Source organism: Armigeres subalbatus, chromosome 3 (assembly GCF_024139115.2).
Source record: "Armigeres subalbatus isolate Guangzhou_Male chromosome 3, GZ_Asu_2, whole genome shotgun sequence".
Classification (NCBI taxonomy): domain Eukaryota; kingdom Metazoa; phylum Arthropoda; class Insecta; order Diptera; family Culicidae; genus Armigeres; species Armigeres subalbatus.
In genome coordinates, this window is record NC_085141.1 from 343633375 (window position 1) to 343659891 (window position 26517).

Here is a 26517-nt window from a genome sequence, read left to right on the forward strand (position 1 = left end):
ATTTTAAAATTTATTCAGAATTTTTGTAATTTTCGATCGACGGTATGAAACATTATGTCTTAGATAACTGACTCTTAGCATGAACTGTGTTATAGCCACACATTTTGTTACAAGTAACAATAACATATTATTTAAATCAAAGTAATAAATATTAACCCGATTTAAACGGGACTTTAATTTCAAAACACCAATAGTTACGCAAACCAGACCAACAATCGTTGCTAGCACGAAAAAGCTATGCAAATTTTTCCATCCGACCCCTTAGATAGCATTCTCGCCTATCGATCAAGTCACATCCGACGTGATTGTGGTTCAAAATGTTCGTCGCAACTTACCCACTGATGAGGACTCGCCTGTTATGGCCCACAGCAGTTCTCGCGTAATAGAGTACACGTGTATCAAAAGTTTTTCTTTCCGAAGAAAGAAACCAGCGCAGCGGAACGGGGTTGACGACAAAGACGGAACCAGGTCTTTCTTTATTTTGTCAACATTTCTCGGATTACCCTTTTCCTATTCAAGAATTAATTCTTTTCTACATTTTCGACACGATGGGAAGGGACTACTCTTGAAGGAATTGTGTCATCAGATGGTGGAAGGGTTTGGTTACCTTTCTCTCAACGCTATTGTTGTTTATAGCAGCGGTCGGTAGTGAGTACCGTTTCATGTTGAAGTATTTTAGATCTTTTGAATACATGGCGCTTTTTGATGTGGGTCAAATGAGGACATTTTATAGTGAAGCATATATTTAATATGTATTCCCTAAGAGGATCGTTCACATCAAAATTGGATTTTCATTTAATCCTCAACACAGCGATATTGGCCCAAGAACCTAGTATTGGGCAATGTGTGATTTAATTTAAATGGCTTTTTACAACTTCGGTGCTTTTAGAAAATAAAGCAATAATGCTGACATAAATTATCAATTCTAAATCACGACAGCTAAGTGAATTCTACACGGAGGACTAAAAAACGTAGCTTCCTCGTAGTAAAAATAGAATTCGTTCCAAATCGATTCCACCAAGTCGAGGGCTATTTTCAATCCCGGTGAAAAAAGTACAACGTTCCACCGAACGGATTTGTGACTCGTAATCAACTTGTCACGCACCTTACCAATGCGCGCTCTTGTTAGCCCATTTCTTCATGCTACTTGTTTTTCCATCCCAACAAGTCTATACTTGGATCTCCACTCTCCGATCCACTGCTGTCGATCGAACCCGCGGGATTGACTCACCGCTGCAGAAGACTTTTCTCGTCGCAGTCGCAAATTTAGCCTCGAGAAGTTTCGAACCAGCAAAAGAACCACGCAAAAGTCGAAATCCAAATTGGGCTTAGGAATCGCGCAGGAAAAGGAAGAATTCGCGCTCGAAAACACAAAAGAATTTGTAATTTTTGTTCGCCATTAGTTGTGTACGGTTTGAGGAGAGAGAAAAAAAAGCGCACCAAGAAGCAACATGACGCGATCGCAATCTTCCGAAAGCCACTTGTTGTGCTCGTTTTTTGCGCTTGACGTGCACCACTAGACATTAGCTCGCAGAAGAACCTGACGATGCGATGGATGGTTCTCCGTATAGTAAAAGTGGACTCGTCTTCGTCATCGTCTTATTCTTTTTCCCCAACCATTTGGAATGTTCTCATCCTCCACGTAGAACCTATCGATCGAAATGGAAAGCATTTGGTTTGAGGCCATCGGAACGTCGACTGAAAAAACAAATCGCAAGAGGAAGATCTACCGATTCGGGCAAAAAATCGTTTCCATAATTTTAGAATATTTGCAAAATTGTCTGCTTCTCCGTATTGAAGGGAGATTAGGGATGTTTGAATATCACTCGATCGATGTATTATTTGAAATTATTTTAGCTTCAAAATATTGATTCTTGTATCGATCGGGTCGTATGCCAGTTATTTAGGTTTTTTCCGACATTTAAACCGACATCTCTATGGAAGAACAGCTTTTTAACATCACCGGAGCCCGCATATGATTTGGGAGGCTATATACTTCCCTCGATACCTAAATTTTCCTACAACCGCTTTGAATACAGACTAGAAAACAGGTGCAAAACAAGGTGATACGATTTGGCAGGTCATAATTCATGCCGCCATTATAACTGTGCAATTTATGGATTAATATTGTGCTTGTAAATAATAAAGGCAGCTGCTACTATTTAAAGATTGTGATCAGACGCAATTTGTTGAAAATGAACAAAAATCTAATATGCAAGCCTCTCAGTTTCCGAATCAACCTTAAACCAGAACTAAATGTTCATGCATGTTATAGGATATTTGTTCCATGCATGCTCCTTGATGTGTGTTGTTTTCTACTATGTACTACTGCGCTGAAAGAAATCACAAAAAGAGAAACAAAGCCATTTGCACTTCAATTATTCTTTATTTTTGATTTTTACTGATGTGGGTAGGGTCAAGGCAGGCATTTTCGACTTGTCGTCATAGTCTCTAAAACTAATAAAAAAGACAAACTCATCCGTTCCAAATCGTAAGTTCAGGAGAATCGTTCTGCTATAGTGCAGTTCTAGCAAATGGACGTTGCTTTCGTTGTTTTTAGTCCATAAGATGATGGACGGAAATACTTGACGTTCCCTTTATATAGTCAATAAAGACAAGGTGCGGTGGGATTCTCCAATTGACACAGTTTTCAAATTGGTAGGAAAGCTTTAACAGCACTCGAGCTTCACTAAGCCCAATCCCGGATTGCCAACAAATCGCACATTCGCTTGCACATTCACTCACGTAGAAGTAGGATTGACAGATGGGCGCTACTCTGCTTCACGATCAAAAGAACCTAACTTCTCAAACTTTTCTGAAGTAAACTGTAACTTGGGTTGGGTAAACACAGCCTAAATCAGCCTTGAATACTCAGTCGCATTGGAATTGAAGATCACCTTCCATAGGAGTTGCACAACGATGAATTTTGGGACTCTTGTCTAAGGATTTCGTTCTTACATGTTCAAGAAACAAAATTTGCGAGATTTTGGCATGGAAAATTGAAGTTCATGTCCCTTTTAAAACACATGAAAACGAAAATGAAATCTTCACACGGGTCTTGTACTGACAAGCTTAAGACTTGTGCCATTTTTTGTATGGGTTCGTTCGATTGGCTGCAAAAATCACTGCAAGGGTACGAGATCTAGCGAAAGATGTTTTGATAAGAAAATTATTTTGAGCTTTTTAGTGGAATGTTTTCACCTGTCATAAGACGAGTTTATACAATCCCATTGAATTCCACCACTTAATTGTATCTTGACAGATACGTATTTCGACCTCAACAGTAAGGCCGACTTCAGTCGAGTCAAGTACGAGACACTGAAGACGGCCTTACTGTTGAGGTCGAAATACGTATCTGTCAAGATACAATTAAGTGGTGGAATTCAATGGGATTGTATAAACTCGTCTTATGACAGGTAGCGAAAGATGTTTTGTGACCAACACGTTAATCCGCAACCAGTGAGTCAGCTACGCACAGGATCCTCAGACAACCAGAAGACCGGGTTGGTTGGCCGAAGGGGATGATCGGCCTAGTAGCTTTTGTGAAAAGGCTTCCGTGCACAGTGGCGACATCTGTACTGATTTTGGTGTTGTATTAGGCTACCCATGCAGAGTAAACTGGGGTAAAATGCACCCCCGGGGCAAAACGACCTTTTTACGTTTTTGACGGTGTTTCAGACATACTTTCAAAAATATTTATTTCTGGATTCGTAGTTCAAGATGTTGTATTTGGACCACCCTACTAGTTTAAGTTTTTATGAACCACCCTACCATATTCACCAGCGGTTCTCAACCTGGGGTACATGTACCCCTGGGGGTACCTTCGCTGGCCCTAGGGGGTACCTCGGACACAAATGCGTGGCGGACGTATTACAATTCCAATCAAAACTCATTGATATAGTTTTGATAATTGTGTATTTTTATTTCGAAAAATTATATTGTACATAATATGCAATGCCATCAATAAATCCCAATTGAATTCTGCCTTCCACAAGCAGCACAATGTATGTATAAAGGGCTGCGGAACAAAAGATCGAATGAGAAAAACGTCGAATGAACAAAATGTTTTTTTTTCACTAATGCTCGGTTGCTTCGTTGTAAGAGGATTAGAAGCATCCTTCTACGCATATCGGAAACCTTCTTCCAAGCAGCTTGAAGGTCTTCTTACAAGAGGCTCGGAAGCCTCCTGGGCACTTCAGACGCCTCATTTCAAGTGATTAGGCTCGGAAGCCTCCTTTTAAGAGGCTCGAAAGCCTCGTTTTAAGAGGCATGGAAACCTCCTTTCAAGAGATGCGGTAGCCTTTTTCAAGAGGCTCGAAAGCCTTTTCAAGAGGTTCAGAAGCCTCCTTCCAAGTGGCTGAAACGCCTCTTGCCAAGAAGCTCGGAAGCCTATTTTCAAGAGGATCGGAAGCCTCCTTTAAGAGGCTCAAAAATCCCTTATAAAAGGCCCAAAAGCCTCCTTTCAAGAGGCTCGGAAGCCTCCTTTCAAGAAACTCAAAAGACTTCTTTTCTAGAGGCTCGAAAGCATCCTTTTCTAGAGGCTCAAATGCCTCCTTTCAATATCTTTTCAAGAGGCTCGGAAGCCTCCTTCCAATATCTTTTCAAGAGGTTCTGAGCCTCTTTTGAAGAGGCTCAGAAGCCTACTTTCAAGAGGCTCAGAAGTCTTTTTTCAAGAGGTTAAAAAACCTCCTTCCAGGCTCAGAAGGCTCCTTTCAAGAGGCTCGGAAGGCTCCTTTCAAGAGGCTCAAAAGCATCCTTTCAAGAGGCTCAAAAGCATCCTTTCAAGAGGCTCAAAAGCCTCCTTCTAAGAGGCTCGGAAGCGTCCTTTCAAGAGGCTCGGAAGCCTCCTTTCAAGAGACTCAAAAGCTTCCCTCTAAGAGGCTCTAAAGTGTCCTTTCAAGAGGCTCGGAAGCCTTCTTTCAAGAGGCTGGGAAGGCTTACAAGAGGCTCAGAAGCCTTCTTTCAAGAGGCTCAAAATCCTCCTTTTCTAGAGGCTCAAAATCCTCCTTTCAAGAGGCTCGGAAGCTTCCTTTCAATATCCTTTCAAGAGGCTCAGAAGCCTCCTTTTAAGAGGCTCAGAAGTCTCCTTTTAATAGACTCAAAACCTTCCTTCCAGACTTATAAGCCTTCTTTCAAGAGGCTCCTATCAAGAGGCTCGGAAGACTCCTTTCAACATCCTTTTAAGAGGCTGGGAAGCCTTCTTCCAAAAGGCTCGGAAGCCTTCTTTTAAGAGGCTCGGAAGCCTCTTTTCAAGATGTTTGGGAGTCTCCTTTCAAGATCTTTTCAAGAGGCTCAAAAACCTTCTTCCAGGCTCAGAAGCCTCCTTTCAATAGGCTCAAAAGCCTCCTTCCAAGAGGCTCTCCTTCCAAGATCCTTTCAAGAGGCTCAAAAACCTTCTTCCAGGCTCAGAAGCCTCCTTTCAATAGGCTCAAAAGCCTCCTTCCAAGAAGGCTCCTTTCAAGAGGGTAGGAAGCCACATTTCAGGAGACTTAAAAGCATCCTTTCAAGAGGCGCAAAAGCCTCCTCCTTTCAAGAGGCTCAGAAGGCTTCTTTCGAGAGGCTCGGGAGCCTTCTTTCAAGAGGCTCGTAAGCCCCCATTCAAGAGGCTCAGAATCCTTCTTTCAAAAGGCTTGGAAGCGTCGTTTTAAGCTGCAAAGGAAGCCTCCTTTTTAGTGGCTCAAAAACCGCCTTCAAGAGGCTCGGAAGCCCTTCTACAAGATGCTCAGAAGCCTCTAATGAAGAGGCGCGGAAGAATACTTCAAAGGGATAAAAAAGCTCAAAGGAGCTTCCCTTCAAAGGGCTCGGTACTATTCTTTCAAAATAACTGAAAGCCTAATTTCGAGAGGGGGTACCTCAATTAATGCAAAAGTTCCAAGGGGTACCTCTCAAGAAAAAGGTTGAGAACCGCTGATATACACGAATAAACAGTACACTCGAGACAGCCAATACCGAATCACGTTTTTTGCAAAACATGGTGTCAGAAGTGGAATTTTTTTCTCTTAAAAATTGCAATAAATCTCGAGTTTTTCCTAAGAAAACGGGTGAAAAGTACTCGCGGTAATCGCGGTCGCGGACGGTCCAAAACTCCGGGAAATATTGTATATTACGCTCGCTTCGCGGACAAAACCTCGAAATATCGTACATACTGAATCCCGCACCACTGAATCTGGATGGAGATAAGGAAGAAAGTGTGAATATCTTCAAGCTCCAGTGGAAATACTACGCTCTGGCCACGGAATTAACAACGAAGCCGGTGGCACAACAAGAGATGGACGATGGCAACATTGATGGACGTCATCGGAGCAGATGCAGTGATGTTGATCGACGAGCTCACTTTGACTGCAGCACAAAAAGCGTCGCCGGATTTGATTCTGGAGGAGGTACGAAAGCACCTGGTTCCAGATAGAGACACGCGAGTAGAAAGAGCGGAGTTCAACTTGCTGATTAAGCTGAAGGATGGGACTAAGATATTGACATTTATTGTGGTCAAGAAAACTAGGCCACCGCTCTTGTCATCGTCCGCAGCAATGCAATTAGGCATCATTCAGGTACACGACGTGTTCAGCCTCGATACCCTTCAGCAGGAATGTGACAAGATCCTGAGTAAGTACAGAGATGTGTTCGAAGGGGGCGGTAAATTCGATGGAAAATTTAAAATTGGAATCGACAACTCTATTACAGCGGTCCTGCAGAAGCCCCGACGCATTCCCATCGCATATCTTCCGGAACTGAAGGCCAAAATCAGCGATCTGGAGAACAAAGGAATAGTGGAACCAGTGAACCGACACATGGACTGGCTGTGTAACTTGGTGCTGGTAAAAAGAGGCAACAAATTGCGCCTGTGTTTGGACCCAGCAGAGTTGAATCAAGCAGTGAAGCGTGCAAACCACCAAATTTCGACTATAAAAGAAATGCTGCCGGTTTCGGCGAAGGCTAGAATCTTTACGGTACTGGACGCCAAAAATGGCTTCTGGCATCTAGAGCTGGACGACCAAAGCGCGGATTTGACAGCCTTTTGGACACCCATGAGTGTTTATCGGTGGAAGCGAATGCCTTTCGGTGTATCGTGTGCGCCGGAGATACGTTGGAGTACGTTGCATTGCTGACGACATCATTGTATTCGGCTGCGGTGACACGATGGAAGAGGCGATTCTGGATCACAACCGGAATCTAGAGGCCGCGATGCAAAGGTTTCGGGAACGTCAATTGAAGCTTAACCACTCAAAAGCAAAAGTGGCGCTATCATCGGTACCGTTCTTTGGTCATGCCTTGACAGACAAAGGTGTGAAGCCAGACCCAAGCAAGATTTCGGCAGTGCTAAGCATTCCCGAACCCACGGATAAGAAGCAGCTAATGACGTTTCTTGAACTGATAACGTATTTGGGTCGATTCATGCCGATGTTAGCGGACGTGAGTGCTCCGTTGAGAAGATTGACACGAGAAGCCGTCGAATACGTGTGGGACAAAGAAGCTGCGGATGCATTCGAGCAGATTAAGAGATTGGTTACCCAAACACCCATACTGAGATGCTATAACCCATCGGAGCCATTAATTATCCAGTGTGACGCTAGTCAACTCGTAGTCGGATGTGTTTTGCTGCAAGAAGGGAGGCCTGTAGCTTATGCGTCAAGAACATGAGCGAAACTATGCGTCAATCGAACGGAAATGCCTAGCTATCGTATTCGCATTTAAACGACATGATCTGTATGGGGCTGAACGGAAAGTGTTGGTTGAAACCGACCACAAACCACTTGAGGATATCTTCAGGAAGCCGATCACCGAAGCCCCGCTGAGACTTCAGAAAATCCGAATGGCTCTTCAGCGGTATGACATCGACGTGCGCTTCAAGAAAGGAAGCGAAATGTATATTGCCGATTTGCTGTCCAGAACTGCTACCGAACAGCCGAGCGACAATCTTGAGGAAGGTTTGCTGTAGCTTAATATGGTGGATGCTGCGTTCAGTAAAATAGCAAGCACGAATGTAGTGGAGCTAATCAACATGTCGGATGAGAGGTTCGAAGAGATGGCTGTGGAAACCAAAAAGGATCCAACCCTGAGCAACCTGATGAGAGTCCTAATCGAAGGCTGGCCAGATTTTTTTTTATTCTTTATTTAGGTGTTTTTTTTAATTCTAGATCAAGTTCAACACCGGATGGAAAGAAGCTTGAGGAGCTCCCTTCGCGGTCCAACCAAGGGTACCGCCACGATGCCTATTTGTGTCTGATGAAAAGAGGGAAGGGTGGGCCGGAAGGGCCCCCTTGCGTGCCAACCTAGGGCTCGCCCGCTGATTTACTTATTACTATTTTGATTAATCTAACACATTAAAAATCAAACTTATTGTAAAACGGATGGCCAGACAGGAAGGAAGAGCTGAGTGATGATTTGCTGTCCTACTGTGCATTCCAGAACGAGCTAACTACGTTCTGAGTAGTGATCTTCAAGGGAGATCGGATTGTGGTACCAAAATGCCTCCGCAAGAAGCTGATAGAGAAATTACATGTGGCGCATCTGGGTGTCGGATCAAGTCAGCAACTACGTGCGGAACTGCGTGGTATGTATGGAATTCAGCGCCAGTCAATGTAAGCCTCCGATGTCGACACACCAGATACCGGAGTATCCTTTCCAGCGAGTAAATATTGATTTGGGTGAGATCAAGCAGGAAGGGAAGAAAACGGTCATGATGGTTACTGCAGATAGCTACTCTGACTTTGTTGAAGTAGATTTCCTCAGCGATACGAAGACAAGGACCATCGTCAATACTTGCAAGCGTCACTTCGCGCGACATGGCACACCGCAAGTTGTTGTCACTGACAACGGTCCTCAGTTCGACAACGAAGAATGGACGAAGTTTGCAAAGGATTGGAGCTTCAAGCACGTGACGTCGTCCCCATACCACGCTCAAGGGAACGGTAAAGCAGAATCGGCGGTGAAATCCATGAAGCAGTTGTTCAAGAAGTGCAAGAAAAGTGGAGTTGATTTTTGGCAGGCGTTGCAGCAGCATAGGAACACACCAAATGCAGTCGGTACAAGTCCAAACCAGCGAATTTTTGGCCAGGAGTACACGTAGCACGGTACCTCTAATCACGAATAAGTTGCAACCCCCACAAGCGTCTAGTGTTGAGCAACGGATTACACACAAGAGAAAGGTGGTCAAGGCAACGACAAAAGATCCATAAATCAGATCTGCAAGTCTGTGAAAATGTCGTCGTCCAACGTAGACCAGATTTGAATAAGCAATGGGAGGAAGCTACATTCAAAATTGCCAGATCGTTCTTGTGAAGTCCAGACAAAGGATGATGGAGTATACAGGCGAAGTGCAGTGCACGTTAAACCTGAGACCAGCCATAACTCCGAGATCATGCAAAGCCATGAACCCATGCAAGAAACAATCGAGATTCAGAAGAGTTTTGATCAAGAGCGACCTCCAAACAGGACTCAAAAGCAATCAGTGTTCGAAAGACGCGATTACAACAAGACCAACATCACCAGTAGCAAAGCTGACAAAGCAGCATCTTTTGGAGCTGTAACACAGACAACAATAGAATCCACAACTACTGATGTTCTCATTTATTAGGTCATACTGGCACCTGCCACGTCAGAATGCAAGTCAATGTAGCGAAAAGGAGAGGAAATGCTAAAGCAATCACTTTATTTATACTCATGAACGATTTCTCCGAGTTTCCAAACGAAATTTCCGCAAATTTCGAAAGCAAATTCCTCTGAATTTCAACGACAAGTTCATCCGATTTTCCACGGGTGAGTGTTTCGAACTCCCACGAAAAAATACTTCGAACTTTCCCGGAAATTTAGAGGAATTTCGATGTTGAAATATTCCTTGGAAATTTGGATAAATTTTCCTTGAAAATTCGGAGGCACTTCCAGTGAAAATTTGGAGATTTTTTTTGTGAAAACTCAAGACTTTCTTCCTAGTTTCAGTGGGAAATGCGGTGGAACATTCCGTTAATATTTGCAGGAATATCCAATTGAAAGGAAGCGGGTTATTTGCCATAACGTCATTTGTTAGAGGCATGCAAAATGACGCTGTGAAAAGCGTCAAAAATGAAGAACATTTGTCATAATGGACATATTGCATTTTTTTGGGTGGTAAGTCATTTGACATAAAGTCGTTTCGCATAATGGTCATAATATTTGTGTGATCATCAATTTCGGAACTTATGGAAAATGAGTTCAATCTAGAATTATTTTTGTCGCTCTTACACCGTAAGAGAGATGCCGTTTAAAAAAAAACTGCATATAAAAATCACTGTTTGAAGGCATGATAGTCTCCACTAAAACTATATTTCCTGCCTTTTCTACTTATCATCCTTGTGCCTCCGGGTCTGAAACAAAATCGCCCTTGACATGTTACAAAAGACGAAAACTCGAATAGCCATCTTGTAAGTGTGGAAGCACACCTCGTCCTGTACTAGTCAAAAAAAAAAGTATACGCTTCCGTCTTTAAAAAATGCATTTTTCTGGAATATGGCAAAGAAAGATATGATTCCTTCTTTCTTAGAATGCATTTTTCTGTTAGAAGCATGGGAAGATATTATTCCTTCTTTCAAAGAATGCATTTGCCCGGCAAAAGACAAGAGATAACATGACTTCTTTTTTTCAATTCAGGCAATTCCCTTCTTTCAGAGGATATATTTTCCAACCCGCATTAAAGAGAAGATATGGCTCCTTGTTTTAATTCGGGCATTTGTCCAATTGAAGGCAAATGTGTTTCTTTCAAAGAATCGGGATCGGGTTTTCAATTTCCCGTTTCAATGAGACCAAAGCAAGCGTTGGGCGAGCCTGGGGAGAATCTGTTTTTGTTGTTTTTGGTGAGATGCTTTCTTGAATGCTCCTCCTCCTTTCAATCACTCATCAATCTTTTTCTGGAGCGTTGGAATATAAACAAAAATTGTCCCTATGGAACTTACATGGAAAATAAAACTAGCCACATGTCAAACTAATTCAAAGCTGATGTATCTTGCAAGTAGGTGTGTCAAAGCTTGAAATGTTCCCGATTTTACAAGACCTTCTGTATTGTTTTTGTCGTTTATGTATTGAACGTTTTTGCCAATTATGTATTGAACGCATGGTAGAAATAACTCTACTGAATGGCTCGACAAATCTTGTTCGTCAATATCACAGCTAATAACAATTATACCTAAGACATTATTTACTAGATATGTTCTAAATTAGCGACATCATAAAAATATTAAGTTCTTACCGACACACAATGGCGGAAACCACGAAGCTCGATTGTTTTTTAATTTTACAAATATAAAAAATAAACTGATTACAAAATTTAATTTTTGGTGGCTTTTTAAGTGAAGTAAAGCATCACGATAACAAATGTGTAAGGCAAAGATTCTGAAAGATTCGAAGCGATGTGGTACCATATGTATAAAAATCTATTTTTGTCTACTTTCCCGGTGGTTACCCGAGTAGACGAAAATAGCTAAATAATAGTAAATGTTGATAAGATAGTACAATGAGATATGGTCATGATTGATATAAGAGATAAAAGATCAGACGACAATGCACTAATTGCACTAAAATATCATGAAGAGATCAAGTTATGCTATTTGTAAGAAGTGATCAATATCATGTGCCATTAGTTTGTTCTTATCCATAGCATATCTTGCTATTCAAATGATATTTCGGTGCAAATTTTGATATTGTTGTTTGTTCTTTTATCTCTTATATCAATCAAATCCATATCATGTTTTGTTATTCTGTTCATGGTTTCTGCCCGGGTAGTGTGGTGATTTGCTGCTAGTTGTTCCAAAGATGGAAATTGACTGTATCAATGTTAAAATGAGGACGCTGTTAATGCTTCAGACCCTTAGGCATTGGCTTCCGGAAGTATTTGAGTAGCATAGTATATGTTGGATAGCAATTCTAACCTCAAAATGAATTGAGCGATCCAAAATTACTCTTTGGTGATAAATTCGAGCACCATATAAGGTTTTGCCCAGCATATGTATGGGGGCCAGCCACTGTGCGGCGTTGCTAAAGGTATAGCCTTCTTCCTCAATGGCTCTGAATTCCAATTGGCACTTGACCAGCCTCTCAAATTAGTATTCTATTAGCACTTCCTCATCAGAGTCCAAAATGTTTCATACTCGATAGCTTCCTTGCCCGGATCGAGAATAGAACACACCATCTTCGGAGTGGCAATCCTATGCCTGTCCTCGCAAGGCTAACTGGCAACCAAACGTAGTACCTAAATATATTAAAATAAACTTTTATGAATAGCAGTTATTCCTTCGGGATTTCCTTCCTTCTTCGAAATTCTCTCAATGATTTGATCTTGCAATCGCAGACATCTTGAAACTCCAACCAGCTACCCCCCAACAAAATTACAAAATCCTTCAAGAATAATTCCACTAAGTGTGGAAAAAATTGAAAGAAAGTAGGGTAACGGCTGTATTTTGGACCGGGCTCTTATTTTGGACCACCTAGCTGAATTTTGTATTTATATCACCCAAAACTAAATAAAACATGCAATATTTAAATTTTATTGCAAAAAGAAACTATCCATAAGGTATTTCCAACATTTATTTATTATAAAATATTGCAATTATTAAGAATATTTTCACGTATTTACCCATGCCGGCTGAATTAGACCAAAACTAAGACGACATTGCAAAATTGAAGTCAACTTTCAAAAGCTGTAAGTTTATTTGTACATAGATTTAAAACATGTGAATGATGTTGTTGACTTATTAAAACCTAATTGAAGCAGTTTCATATCTCGAGCGAAACATTGTAAGTTTAAAAACAGTATTCTTAGGCATGTCCAAAATAGGTTCATTTTTCATTGAACTGAACATATTTTCGACATATCTTCTTTTTAAGTTCTAGATCTCTCAAACTCTTGTTTTTACCAACCATCTGTTTCTCTAGTATCAAACCATTCATAAATTACTGTTCATACCGCATTTATAAATTAACGTTCATTGATGTAAGCCCTAGAAAAATTTCTATTAACCCAACATGTAACTGTTTTTATTATTTCCATTCGAAAATACTGCCTATGACCACATATCAGTCCCACCTTTGCTGTAATTCCTATCCATATGGGATTGTGGGCATAATAGTTCAGAAAGCTCTACGACAAGAACCAATCTTTGCTAGAGCTCTCCGTCTGTGCTGTTTGCCAATGCAACAGAGTTCCGCGTTTTACGATTATGTTTCGTTTTGAAAAAGAATATGCAAGGAGCAAGGAAGAACCGGGCAACCCACTACTATCAATGGCGCAAATGGAACAGATCTAACAAACTACATACAAAATATGCAGGGTATGTATGCAGGTGCATACATCACGGCCATGGGCCACACTTTTGTTTTGCTTTGATGATGCTGTACCGAGTGGTACTGAAATTGATATTAGGTTCAATACCCTAAACTTGTAGCTATTGTTCTAAGCTTTGAATGCTTATAAAAATGTATTGCTTAACAAGGACTTTCAGGAAGAAAACGCCGAAAATGCTGGAGATCACTAATTTAATCGAATAGTAACATAACTTTGCAAGCAATACAAAATTACTCGAGTGGTCCAAAATATGTTCAATAGGTGGTCCAAAATAAAAACAGGTGGTCCAAAATTAAATCTTACAAATCTTCAGAATTTACGATAGTTTGGTTCTTTCGGTGGGATTTACAACATTTTTACCAACAAATCCTACTTAGCATTCACCACTTTTTAGTTGCATAGGGAATTGATCTAGCATTATTACAAAATCTAACTTTTTTTCGACAAAATTGTTCGGCCATCTCCTAAAGTGGTCCAAAATACCTCCCTTACCCTAAAATATAATAAATGCCTCTTCCCCCTATTTGTTTTCATTTGCAATTATGAAGTCATCTCAATAAATGCTTTTTTTAGTAGACCTATGCCAAATTGCCGACGAAAGTAAACTATGAAGTTCCCCTCAAACGCGTCACTCCCAGACATTGCAACATTAAAAGCAAAGAAACAGGCATTTTATTAGGAAGATACAGTGATGCTATAAACTAAAAAAATCTACCAAAATCTATCCTGGTTAAACTAGAAATCGTCCAAGATGCAGATCTTTTAAATCATCCATTGCACCACTCTGTGTGCGTTGGACCCACATTATATATCATGATTTACATTTGAAAATGATCAAATAAGACATAATGGTTTGATCTCACCAATCTTCCTGAAGAAACCCATTTCAACCATGTAACCTTTGGGCAGCGTAGGCAGGATGCATATCCTTGTACGTGTCGTTCGTAATTCTGCTAATTAAACTGGCACCAGGTTTAAATTCCTATAATAACGTCACCAACGCCATTCTTTTGGTTAGTTCAACAGTATTCCAGTTCCAACAGATTGCAAGCACTTGAGGGGGCAAAGTTAGGACACCACTCACCGTAATAATATTCCTTTTTAGTCGATCCCAGCTTCTCAACTGCACCGAGAAAACCGCTTGGACAGTATCGGCAACATTCCAGCCAGGAAGAATGAAAAGGCAGTCACGTTTTTGTAGAACTATCAAAAGGAAAGCTTTGCGATAGTTAGGTGGTTGGAATCGTACTCTATTTGTCGGAGTGTCTGGATCAAATTACTATAGTCACCCTTGTCACAATAAAACACACAGCCTAATGCCCAAATATATTCGTGGTCTATTTTCCTAGAAGAAAATTTCTGAATGTTCAAAGGAAAAAAATAACAAGCGCCGAAAATTTTCATCTTTACTCGCGCGCGACACACTTTGATCTCCAAATTTTCACTGTAAGTTCTTCCAAATTCTCACCGGGAACCTTTTCAAATATTCACGGAAAATTCTTTCGAATTTCCACGAGAAAAACTGCCAAATTTCACGGGAAGCTCCTGTGTGGCCTTATTCAGCCGAACGAGCTGTCCGTTGGTTCGGTCACTTGACTGCTGTCTCACGAAACGTGCAACCATGTGCAACTTCGTTGGATGTCCAGCGAGGAAGAAGGCAAAGTCATGGCCTGCTATTCATTAATCAATGCTGACAACCTGGGTGGTGCGGATAGAATCGATTTGGTTGTCAAAGTGAAGCCAAAATTCTCTATTGTGCCGGAGCCAAACATTGAAGATTGTGGTTATGTTCGTTTTAGATCTTATATTGAGAAGTATTGTTATTATTTGGGGAAAAAATAAAAATAAATTTTGTTTGCGTTTTGCATTCTTCGTAACAAATATATTTACATTATATTTCGAGTGGAAAATTAGTAGGAATGCAACTAAAAAGCACTCGTTACGAGATTTCACGAGATTCAGCAGCTGATAGGAGAATTCTCCTTAAGGAATGTATGTAAACCATCGTAAAGTCATGTAGAGTCTCGTGCATTTGTGTTGTCTCGTGCAGCATGGAAAGAGAAATTCGAAGAGCGGGAATGGTTTGACAGCCAAGTAACTGCAAAATAATTTTGCGTATGAGATTAATTTCAAAATATCCTGCCACTGGCTTGCGAGCAGAAATGCGGCTCTATCCGCAGCACCCAGCTGACAACTTAATCGTTATACGGATGATATTTGCATATCTGTCATCAATACGCACTGAAAGTGGATTGCCCAATTTATAATATATCTCACCGTCACATTCCCCTTCTATTCTCACTAAAAAAGTGAAAAAAATAAAACATTGACTTGAATTTTCATAAAGAATTATTTATATCGCTTTTTTTATTACAGTCAAGTCTAATTTTACAATCCAGTATCCACTATCCGCACTCCATTTGCATATTCAAAATCATCACTAATTCAAATTTGAATTGAAATATTTCAATCCTACATTTGATCAGATTTTCCAATCCGATACCCAATGTAGGAACTCAAAATGCAAATCCAATACCCCTATTTTATGAGCAAAGTTGTAATCCCAATCCAACGTTGGAACGTTTTCATAATGGAATACCAAAATCAAAAGTTCAATTAAAATATTCAATTCAACGTTTTTTTCCAATCTCTTCATCTTTAATGGCTCTGCATTGCAACTGGTACTTCGTCTACTATTCACGTTAGTGTTCTATAGCCTCATTGAAAGTTTCATTTTTGCCTGCCATTTCATGATTATGTATATTGTATGACAAACATGCTCAAGCAGTCGATGTTTCCCATCCTTTACCATCTTCAGATTGACAATTTCACGCCTTTGCTAGCATGATCAACTGGAGACCCTTTTTAATTCCACTTCTAATACATAAGTTTAGTATTCAGTCCTATCTCATTATCAGTTTATACATTTTTATACAAAAATGCAAATAATTGGTTCCGAAAACAAATCATGTTAAGTCGAAACCGATGAGAACAACAAATCCTTCAATCCGGAACCTTCGACATTACAAGTCGAAACGATTGAGAAAACGTATCAATTACTCCGACGACGCTTTTCCAGAATGCCTTCGACATTTCAACTCGTTTAAGTCGAAACCGATGAGAAAATAAATAATTTATTTCGGCGATCTTAAGAGCGTCTTAAACGTCACAAGCCATTCAATCATAACATCACAAGTCGAAACCGATGAGAAACAACACATTTTTTAATCCGACATCACAAGCCGACACCGATGAGCAAATCATTGAATCCGACGCTCTTCCAGAGCGTCATCGACATCAAGCCAAAACCGAAGAAAACAGGAACAACCTGGCAGGATCACCAAATGTGTGGCCTTATTCCGCCGAACGAGCTATCCGTTGGTTCGGTCACTTGTGTGCTGTCTTACGAAACGTACAACCCCGTTGGTTGTCTGGCACTGAGATGGTATATGACATCTCACTGTTTTGAAACCATTTGCCTGTCAGAAAAGGCCAGTTTCGATTGGGAGATTTGACAGACACCGGCAAGCGCAGCGTTGTTTTATTTTACTGATGGGTGCTTTTTTATTAGTTTCGCTATGTTGCTAGTAATCGGGAATTTTCCACCTCCAGTTTCTAAAAAAACGAGTGAACACGAATAAACTTTTTTTTGTTAATTTCCTCGTTAATTTCAACATGAAATGGAATGTATAACAAAATTGTTGCCATCATAGTCAGAACTGTAATCATGGAGTACAAATGAACAGCCGGTCGTCCGGCCGGTCAGAACCGGCGAGAAAAGAGGCAGAGTCATGGCCTGCTATTCTCTAATCAATTATTACAACTGGAAGTGGTTTGCCCAATTTCTAATACTCCGTGTATGGAAGAAAATCGGAAATTGTTTTCAATATCTGCAGATATCAGACGTCGAAACTCATATAGATTAGTGCGCATGATAGTACATCCATGCGTGCATGATGCGCACTACTAATGACATTATTCGAATTGTCGAGTGCTCAATCGCGCAGTCCGGTTTGGTGGTTTCACTGAGTATAATTCTAGATTTCCATGCGAAATTATACTGATTTTCCATACAAATTTCTTTTGTTTTTTTTACGGAAAGTTCTCCTTTACTCCTTCGGGAAATATCTCTAAATTTGTATTCGACATTGGATATGGCAAAGGTGGCTAGCTCGAGGGAATGGTTATTTTGAACCACAATCGTTCCAAAATCGGCAGTCTTTCGTAACTTCCTTCGTATTAGAAATACGAAATACGAAGAAATACGAAGTATTTCAATAATATAGCGGGAGCTTAATCTCCATTGCTGCACGCCAAACTACAGCCTATGTGGCAACGGCAATCAACCACCACAACCTGTACGAGGACACCATCGACATCTTCTCGGCGAAACCTCAATGTAACGTCGGTTCGTGAAAAACCTGCGCAGGTATGTGAGCTTTTATATTCACGACCATGGTTTGCTTATTTCCCCGTTTCGAATCGATAAAATGCGTCCAACCCGATTGCGCAAATAAAGTTCTAGTGAAGCAATTGACAAAGTTTAGTGAAGTGACCAGGAATCGTATTTTCTCTGGTTTCTGCAAAAAGCTTTTAGTGAATAGATTTCGCGAGGTTGACTGCCCTAGCAGCACACATATTCCACATCGGTTACTGCAACTTATATGTGGCCGGATTCAGTCACAATTAAGTTGCTGCAACCATATTTGTTTGACATGTGCTGCTCGGGTGTCTACGGAACGCTTGTCCAGAAGTCCTCTATAAACACGAGCCCTTGTTCATGCTTATTAGGACCAGTATGCACTTGGTGCCGTCGAAAAAAAAATATGGTAAAGTGTAAGAAAGAAAAAGTACGTCTCCGAATGCCGAATGAATTACAAATTTTATCAGCTGTTGAGGGAACTACCAACCAACTATACTGCAAAAACAGACGACTAAAAGTTTAAGTCTAACATGATCGAGCCACAATATCGGATAAAAAACTATTAAAATGCATTTCAATAAAGATCCGGTGAAGTAGTCGAAAGATTTAGCAAGCAAGGTAGGTTGAACAGGTTTCAGACGATTTTCTAAACTTTGTCCTCCCTCTAAAACTTTGTCCTTAGTTTGGTTACAAATAAAAATCAATCAATGAAAAACACTTTTTATATCAGCATTCAGATGGCTTTGGTTTGGCAATCACGCGCCATTCTCATCCCCTCTAACTCTTGGTCTCAACTATCTCAGCTCGTAGTTCATCTCACCCAACTCATTGTTCAACGAATCCTTTCCATCGGCCTCGCGAAAGGAAGCAATTTGCTATCCAACCAAATCGAGCCAACTAGCCACAGCGTTGTTGCCAACGAGATTGACACTCGGAGGTCACACGCAGCCTCTCTCGTTATGCATGCCCGTTCGAAAGACACTCGCAACAGGCAACGAACCTTCTGTGACGTGTCCCCTCGCCCAGCAGAGCAGCACCTCAGCCGAACAACTCAGGAAGCCATCAGTTTGACCACCAAGTGGTTGGAGGCCCTTCGACAGTCAAGTTCCATTTTCTGCAGCTAGCCAACGTGCAGCAAAAGGTCAACAGCTTTGTCCATCGCGACCACAACTCGATGAGATGACTGTTCGATGCATGTGTGTTTGTGTATGTATGCACGGGGTATAAATAGGCAGACAGCGCACCACCGCGAGTAGGATTAATGACCGTCAGATCAAATAAACAGCGCATTCCTACCTACACAACGCGAGCAACAGCGGAAAAAACGCCATCCACATTCAACGACCTGCAAATCAGAGCTTGGGACTCACCACGAAACTACGCGTGCATTGTGACAGCGAAAAAAGTGACAAGCAGGAGAGGCAGCACGAGGGGGAGCCTCTGCTGCGCGCTAACCGGTCTCACTCGTAGTCGCGCCAACTCATTCCACATTATTGGTCTTAATTGGGCCAGGGTCAGCCCGAACTTTGGCGAACGAGCCAATTCAGCGCGCGTAGCGCAGCCACAGCGATGACTTTTGCATGCTATTTGAGTGCTGTGCGCGGGTTTCGCGGTTCGCCTTCGCAGACGATCGTTGCGGTGGAAACTTTTCTACCGGCAACGCTCTGACGTGCATACAGGATCGGGACACACTGCTAGGTGGATCGGCACAGACTTTGAACATGATTCAATGCTTCAATCATGATACACGTGTTCAATGTCGGGCTTCTTGTGGGGACTACGAGGTGTCCTAAATTCATGATCATGCCTCTGATAGCAAGTCGTTGTCGACGCACGTAGGGTTATCGGGTGGTCAAAAATCGAAAATAATTAATTATTTTCAAATTTTTCAATTTATCTTTTGTCTGCTTAGAGATTAGACAAATCTTCAATTTTTTTTACGGCAGAATTTAAAAAAAAGGAAATTGCTGTGCCAAAACAGATGCCGATAACCATTGCTGATCAAAACTAAAACAAAATCCCATGAAGCAACTCAGACTACATAACGCAGAATTCAAAGTTTGGAAATCCCAAAGAGAAATTAATATTGTGTATTCTTGGCAAGATTGTTGTGGTTGTAGGAAAAATGTGTTTAATTAATAACAATTCGTATGAACAGCCTTTCAGATACGTTTGACCGTCTGATGATGACCGTATCCTATAGTGATGCGGCGCGGATCACTGGCGATTGTCCGTATGACCGTTTATGGGCAACAAATCTCCTCTGCGGGCAGAAAAAAGGTCAACATAAAGACCTGCAGTTGATCATTTTTTGTCCATGTGGTCTGCGCTGTATTCAACTTCGAGGAGAGCTATTTGGCATTCTGCACAAGCAGCTCCTTCGCCGCTTCACGATCAGGGTTTTTTGTTTCATTTCGCGCTGTAGCCGGTTTTGGTTCGCTGCCACAACGAAGTGATAATGTTGTGTTGGGCTCTCAACAGCGCGGACAGAGGTGGACGGTCGCGACCTTTCGCTGCAGCCCCCCTATTCAACAGGGGGTCGCTCGTTTGGAATGATGACGTCCGTGCGAGCGACGGTTCGTTCACTCGTTGATTGGTTCGTGAGCCACCACGTAAATGAAAGTGAATAAGGCGGGTGACCCGAAAAAGACCATTACCAACCGTGGGGTGCTTCGCGAAGAGAGTGCTTCGCAGGCAAATATGGGCTGGGTGGACCCATCGAGAAAGAAAGGAACAACCAACGCCAAAAACCATATGATTGGTGTCACGAGCTTGACACCGAATCCAATCCGTACCTTTTCAGAAATCCTTTGATTGACATCTTCACGCAATAAGTAATGAACGGTCATCTTTCTCGTATAATTTATTCCACTGATAAACGTCTCCCTGACCCGAATAGCCCATGATGCTTTATGCGGTAATGTACGCGTAGCTTTCATAACGCAACAACCTTGATCCACTCAATTAGCCATCACCGTCCCAAAGCTGCCAACTCATGGTTCCGTCCCGGATTACAACTTCATTTTTCATGCTTACGCACAGAAAGGATTTTCCCTTCTCTCGGATGTCGCCAACCGTACAAATAAGCACACCATTTGTGTCCCTACAATCATCGATTGGGTGCTGCTGCTTGCCGTTCAAGGTTTCACCGCTCTCCTTCTTATGCATACAAAACAGGAAATGACAACCCCTTTGTATCTCTCAGCTCGTATCTTTATATGCACGTACTCAGTAACACGTTACCAGATTTAAATGTCAAGTTACCCACACGTTCGTTCTAGTTTTTCCCCCATCACTAGAGCTACAGCCACCGGCCTTTGTAATTAAAACTTTACGAATGTCGATCCCGAAAAGTGGCGCCAACGAAACCAGCCGGCCGGCCGGTTTTCTCTAATGTGTTGATTACAATTAATGACTTCCCCGGTGCGTTTTCCGGTGCGCGTGGTGCGTGGCACAATCAATATCAATTAGGTGACAGATTGGAAAGGAAGTCACACACACGCGTGAGCATGTTTTCGAAATGTGCAATCCCTCCCCTTTAATTGGGCCCTAGGATTAACATAATGTGAAAGACCTCGAAAAATGGGATGAATATAACCATGAGTAATGGAATTTTGTGTTTGAAACGAATTAATTTGACGATAGGATGCTCACAAACGTATTGTATAAACAAAAATTAAAAATAGATTTTAATCAATGAACAAGATGGCTTGAATCCGATATGAGGCTCGGAAGCAGTTCTACACAAAAAAAATAGAAAAATGTACTGAGAAAAATTAAGAAATAAACTTACATCTCATTTAGTAAGAGTTTTGACAAGTATTCAGGATGAATCCTGCACAGGAATATAAAAAAAATCCTCAAGAAAATAAGAATAAAAACCACTCAGAACTTTTAAGAATTCTTACGCAGGATTAGGAAATAATTTGAATTTGTTAGTATTTGTAATAAAGTCTGATTTTGAGAACCCTAAAGAGAAATGTCCCTATCTTCAAGATCGAAGAAAACTTAATCCTATTCAAGAATCCAAAGATCCTGTTTTAGATTCGAACCCATCCCATAATTAATTTAAAGCAATCCTATTCAGGCTTCAAATCAATCCTGTTCAGGATTCGAAGCAATCCTGTTCAGGATTCGAAGCAATCCTGTTCAGGATTCGAAGCAATCCTGTTCAGGATTCGAAGCAATCCTGTTCAGGATTCGAAGCAATCCTGTTCAGGATTCGAAGCAATCCTGTTCAGGATTCGAAGCAATCCTGTTCAGGATTCGAAGCAATCCTGTCCAGGATTCGAAGAAATCCTGTCCAGGATTCGAAGAAATCCTGTCCAGGATTCGAAGAAATCCTGTCCAGGATTCGAAGAAATCCTGTCCAGGATTCGAAGCAATCCTGTTCAGGATTCGAAGCAATTCTGTTCAGGATTCGAAGCAATCCTGTTCAGGATTCGAAGCAATCCTGCTCAGGATTCGAAGCAATCCTGTTCAGGATTCGAAGCAATCCTGTTCAGGATTCGAAGCAATCCTGTTCAGGATTCGAAGCAATCCTGTTCAGGATTCGAAGCAATCCTGTTCAGGATTCGAAGCAATCCTGTTCAGGATTCGAAGCAATCCTGTTCAGGATTCGAAGCAATCCTGTTCAGAATTCGAAGCAATCCTGTTCAGGATTCGAAGCAATCCTGTTCAGGATTCGAAGCAATCCTGTTCAGGATTCGAAGCAATCCTGTTCAGGATTCGAAGCAATCCTGTTCAGGATTCGAAGCAATCCTGTTCAGGATTCGAAGCAATCCTGTTTAGGATTCGAAGCAATCCTGTTCAGGATTCGAAGCAATCCTGTTCAGGATTCGAAGAAATCCTGTTCAGGATTCGAAGCAATCCTGTTCAGGATTCGAAGCAATCATTTTCAGGATTCGAAGAAATCCTGTTCAGGATTCGAAGCAATTCAGTTCAGGATTGTAAGCGATCCTGTTCAGGATTCGAAGCAATCTTGTTCAGGACTCGAAGCAATCCTTTTCAGGACCCGAAGCATTCCTGTTCAGGATTCGAAAAAATTCTGTTCAGGTTTCGAATTAATCCTGATCAGGATTCGAAGCAATCCTGTGCAGGATTCGAAGCAATAATGTTCAGAATTCGAAGCAATCCTGTGCAGGATTCGAAGCAATCCTGTGCAGGATTCGAAGCAATCCTGTTTAGGATTCGAAGCAATCCTGTTTAGGATTCGAATTATTCCTGTTCAGCCACTGGCCTTAGTTTCGATTCGAAGAAATCCTGTTCTGGATTCGAAGCAATCCTGTTCAGGATTCGAAGTAATCCTGTTCAGGATTCGAAGCAATCCTGTTCAGAATTCGAAGCAATCCTGTTCGGAATTCGGAACGATCCTGTTCAGGATTCGAAGAAATCCTGTTCAGGATTCGAAGAAATCCTGTTCAGGATTCGAAGCAATCCTGTTCAGGATTCGAAGCAATCCTGTTCAGGATTCGAAGCAATCCTGTTCAGGATTCGAAGCAATCCTGTTCAGGATTCGAAGCAATCCTGTTCAGGATTCGAAGCAATCCTGTTCAGGATTCGAAGCAATCCTGTTCAGGATTCGAAGCAATCCTGTTCAGGATTCGAAGCAATCCTGTTCAGGATTCGAAGCAATCCTGTTCAGGATTCGAAGCAATCCTGTTCAGGATTCGAAGCAATCCTGTTCAGGATTCGGAGCAATCCTGTTCAGGATTCGAAGCAATCCTGTTCAGGATTCGAAGGAATCCTGTTCAGGATTCGAAGGAATCCTGTTCAGGATTCGAAGGAATCCTGTTCAGGATTCGAAGGAATCCTGTTCAGGATTCGAAGGAATCCTGTTCAGGATTCGAAGGAATCCTGTTCAGGATTCGAAGGAATCCTGTTCAGGATTCGAAGGAATCCTGTTCAGGATTCGAAGGAATCCTGTTCAGGATTCGAAGAAATCCTGGTCAGGATTCGAAGAAATCCTGGTCCGGATTCGAAGAAATCCTGGTCCGGATTCGGAGAAATCCTGGTCCGGATTCGAAGAAATCCTGGTCAGGATTCGAAGAAATCCTGGTCCGGATTCGAAGAAATCCTGGTCCGGATTCGAAGAAATCCTGGTCTGGATTCGAAGAAATCCTGATGCGGATTCGAAGAAATCTTGATCCGGATTCGAAGAAATCCTGTTCAGGATTCGAAGGAATTCTGTTCAGGATTCGAAGCAATATTATTCAAGATGCGAAGCAATCCTGTTTAAGATGCGAAGCAATCCTGTTTAAGATTCGAAGCAATCCTGTTCAAGATTCGAAGCAATCCTGTTCAAGATTCGAAGCAATCCTGTGCAGGATTCGAAGCAATCTTGTTCAGGATTCGAAGCAATCCTGTTCAGGATTCGAAGCAATCCTGTTCAGGACTCGAAGCATTCCTGTTCAGGATTCGAAACAATTCTGTTCAGGAGTCGAAGCAACCCTGATCAGGATTCGAAGCCATCCTGATCAGGATTCGAAGTAATCCTGTTCAGGATTCGAAGCAATCCCGTTCAGGATTCGAAGCAATTCTGTTCAGCATTTGAAGCAATCCTGTGCAGGATTCGAAGCAATCTTGTTCAGGATTCGAAGAAATCCTGGTCAGGATTCGAAGCAATCCTGTTCAGGATTCGAAGCAATCCTGTTCAGGATTCGAAGCAATCCTGTTCAGGATTCGAAGCAATCCTGTTCAGGATTCGAAGCAATCCTGTTCAGGATTCGAAGAAACCCTGTTCAGGATTCGAAGAAATCCTGTTCAGGATTCGAAGAAATCCTGTTCAGGATTCGAAGAAATCCTGTTCAGGATTCGAAGAAATCCTGTTCAGGATTCGAAGAAATCCTGTTCAGGATTCGAAGAAATCCTGTTCAGGATTCGAAGAAATCCTGTTCAGGATTCGAAGAAATCCTGTTCAGGATTCGAAGAAATCCTGTTCAGGATTCGAAGAAATCCTGTTCAGGATTCGAAGAAATCCTGTTCAGGATTCGAAGAAATCCTGTTCAGGATTCGAAGAAATCCTGTTCAGGATTCGAAGAAATCCTGTTCAGGATTCGAAGAAATCCTGTTCAGGATTCGAAGAAATCCTGTTCAGGATTCGAAGAAATCCTGTTCAGGATTCGAAGCAGTCCTGTTCAGGATTCGAAGCAATCCTGTTCAGGATTCGAAGAAATCCTGTTCAGGATTCGAAGCAGTCCTGTTCAGGATTCGAAGCAATCCTGTTCAGGATTCGAAGCAATCCTGTTCAGGATTCGAAGCAATCCTGTTCAGGATTCGAAGAAATCCTGTTCAGGATTCGAAGCAATCCTGTTCAGGATTCGAAGAAGTCCTGTTCAGGATTCGAAGAAATCCTGTTCAGGATTCGAAGAAATCCTGTTCAGGATTTGAAGAAATCCTGTTCAGGATGCGAAGAAATCCTGTTCAGGATTCGAAGAAATCCTGTTCAGGATTCGAAGAAATCCTGTTCAGGATTCGAAGAAATCCTGTTCAGGATTCGAAGAAATCCTGTTCAGGATTCGAAGAAATCCTGTTCAGGATTCGAAGAAATCCTGTTCAGATTCGAAGAAATCCTGTCCAGGATTCGAAGAAATCCTGTTCAGGATTCGAAGAAATCCTGTTCAGGATTCGAAGAAATCCTGTTCAGGATTCGAAGAAATCCTGTTCAGGATTCGAAGAAATCCTGTTCAGGATTCGAAGAAATCCTGTTCAGGATTCGAAGAAATCCTGTTCAGGATTCGAAGAAATCCTGTTCAGGATTCGAAGAAATCCTGTTCAGGATTCGAAGAAATCCTGTTCAGGATTCGAAGAAATCCTGTTCAGGATTCGAAGAAATCCTGTTCAGGATTCGAAGAAATCCTGTTCAGGATTCGAAGAAATCCTGTTCAGGATTCGAAGCAATCCTGTTCAGGTTTCGAAGCAAGCAATCCTTTTCAGGATTCGAAGCAATTCTGTTCAGGATTCAAAGCAATCCTGTTTAAGATTCGAAGCAATCCTGTTCAAGATTCGAAGCAATCCTTTTCAAGATTCGAAGCAATCCTGTTCAGGATTCGAAGAAATCCTGTTCAGGATTCGAAGCAATCCTGTTCAGGATTCGAAGAAATCCTGTTCAGGATTCGAAGAAATCCTGTTCAGGATTCGAAGAAATCCTGTTCAGGATTCGAAGAAATCCTGTTCAGGATTCGAAGCAATCCTCTTCAGGATTCGAAGAAATCCTGTTCAGGATCTGAAGCAATCCTGTTCAGGTTTCGAAGCAAGCAATCCTTTTCAGGATTCGAAGCAATCCTGTTCAAGATTCGAAGCAATCCTGTTCAAGATTCGAATCAATCCTGTTCAGGATCTGCAGCAATCCTGTTCAGGATTCGAAGCAATCCTGTTCAGGATTCGAAGAAATCCTGTTCAGGATTCGAAGCAATCCTGTTCAGGATTCGAAGCAATCCTGTTCAGGATTCGAAGCAATCCTGTTCAGGATTCGAAGAAATCCTGTTCAGGATTCGAAGAAATCCTGTTCAGGATTCGAAGAAATCCTGTTCAGGATTCGAAGAAATCCTGTTCAGGATTCGAAGAAATCCTGTTCAGGATTCGAAGAAATCCTGTTCAGGATTCGAAGAAATCCTGTTCAGGATTCGAAGAAATCCTGTTCAGGATTCGAAGAAATTCTGTTCAGGATTCGACGAAATCCTGTTCAGGATTCGAAGAAATCCTGTTCAGGATTCGAAGAAATCCTGTTCAGGATTCGAAGAAATCCTGTTCAGGATTCGAAGAAATCCTGTTCAGGATTCGAAGA

The 26517-nt window shown here is 41.7% G+C and overlaps 1 protein-coding gene across 3 annotated transcripts in view; it reads left to right on the forward strand.

Annotated features, from left to right (window-relative positions):
• Positions 1-26517, forward strand: part of LOC134225898 (ecdysone receptor) — a 917337-nt gene that overhangs the window by 574639 nt on the left and 316181 nt on the right. The gene's annotated exons all lie outside the window — the stretch shown is intronic.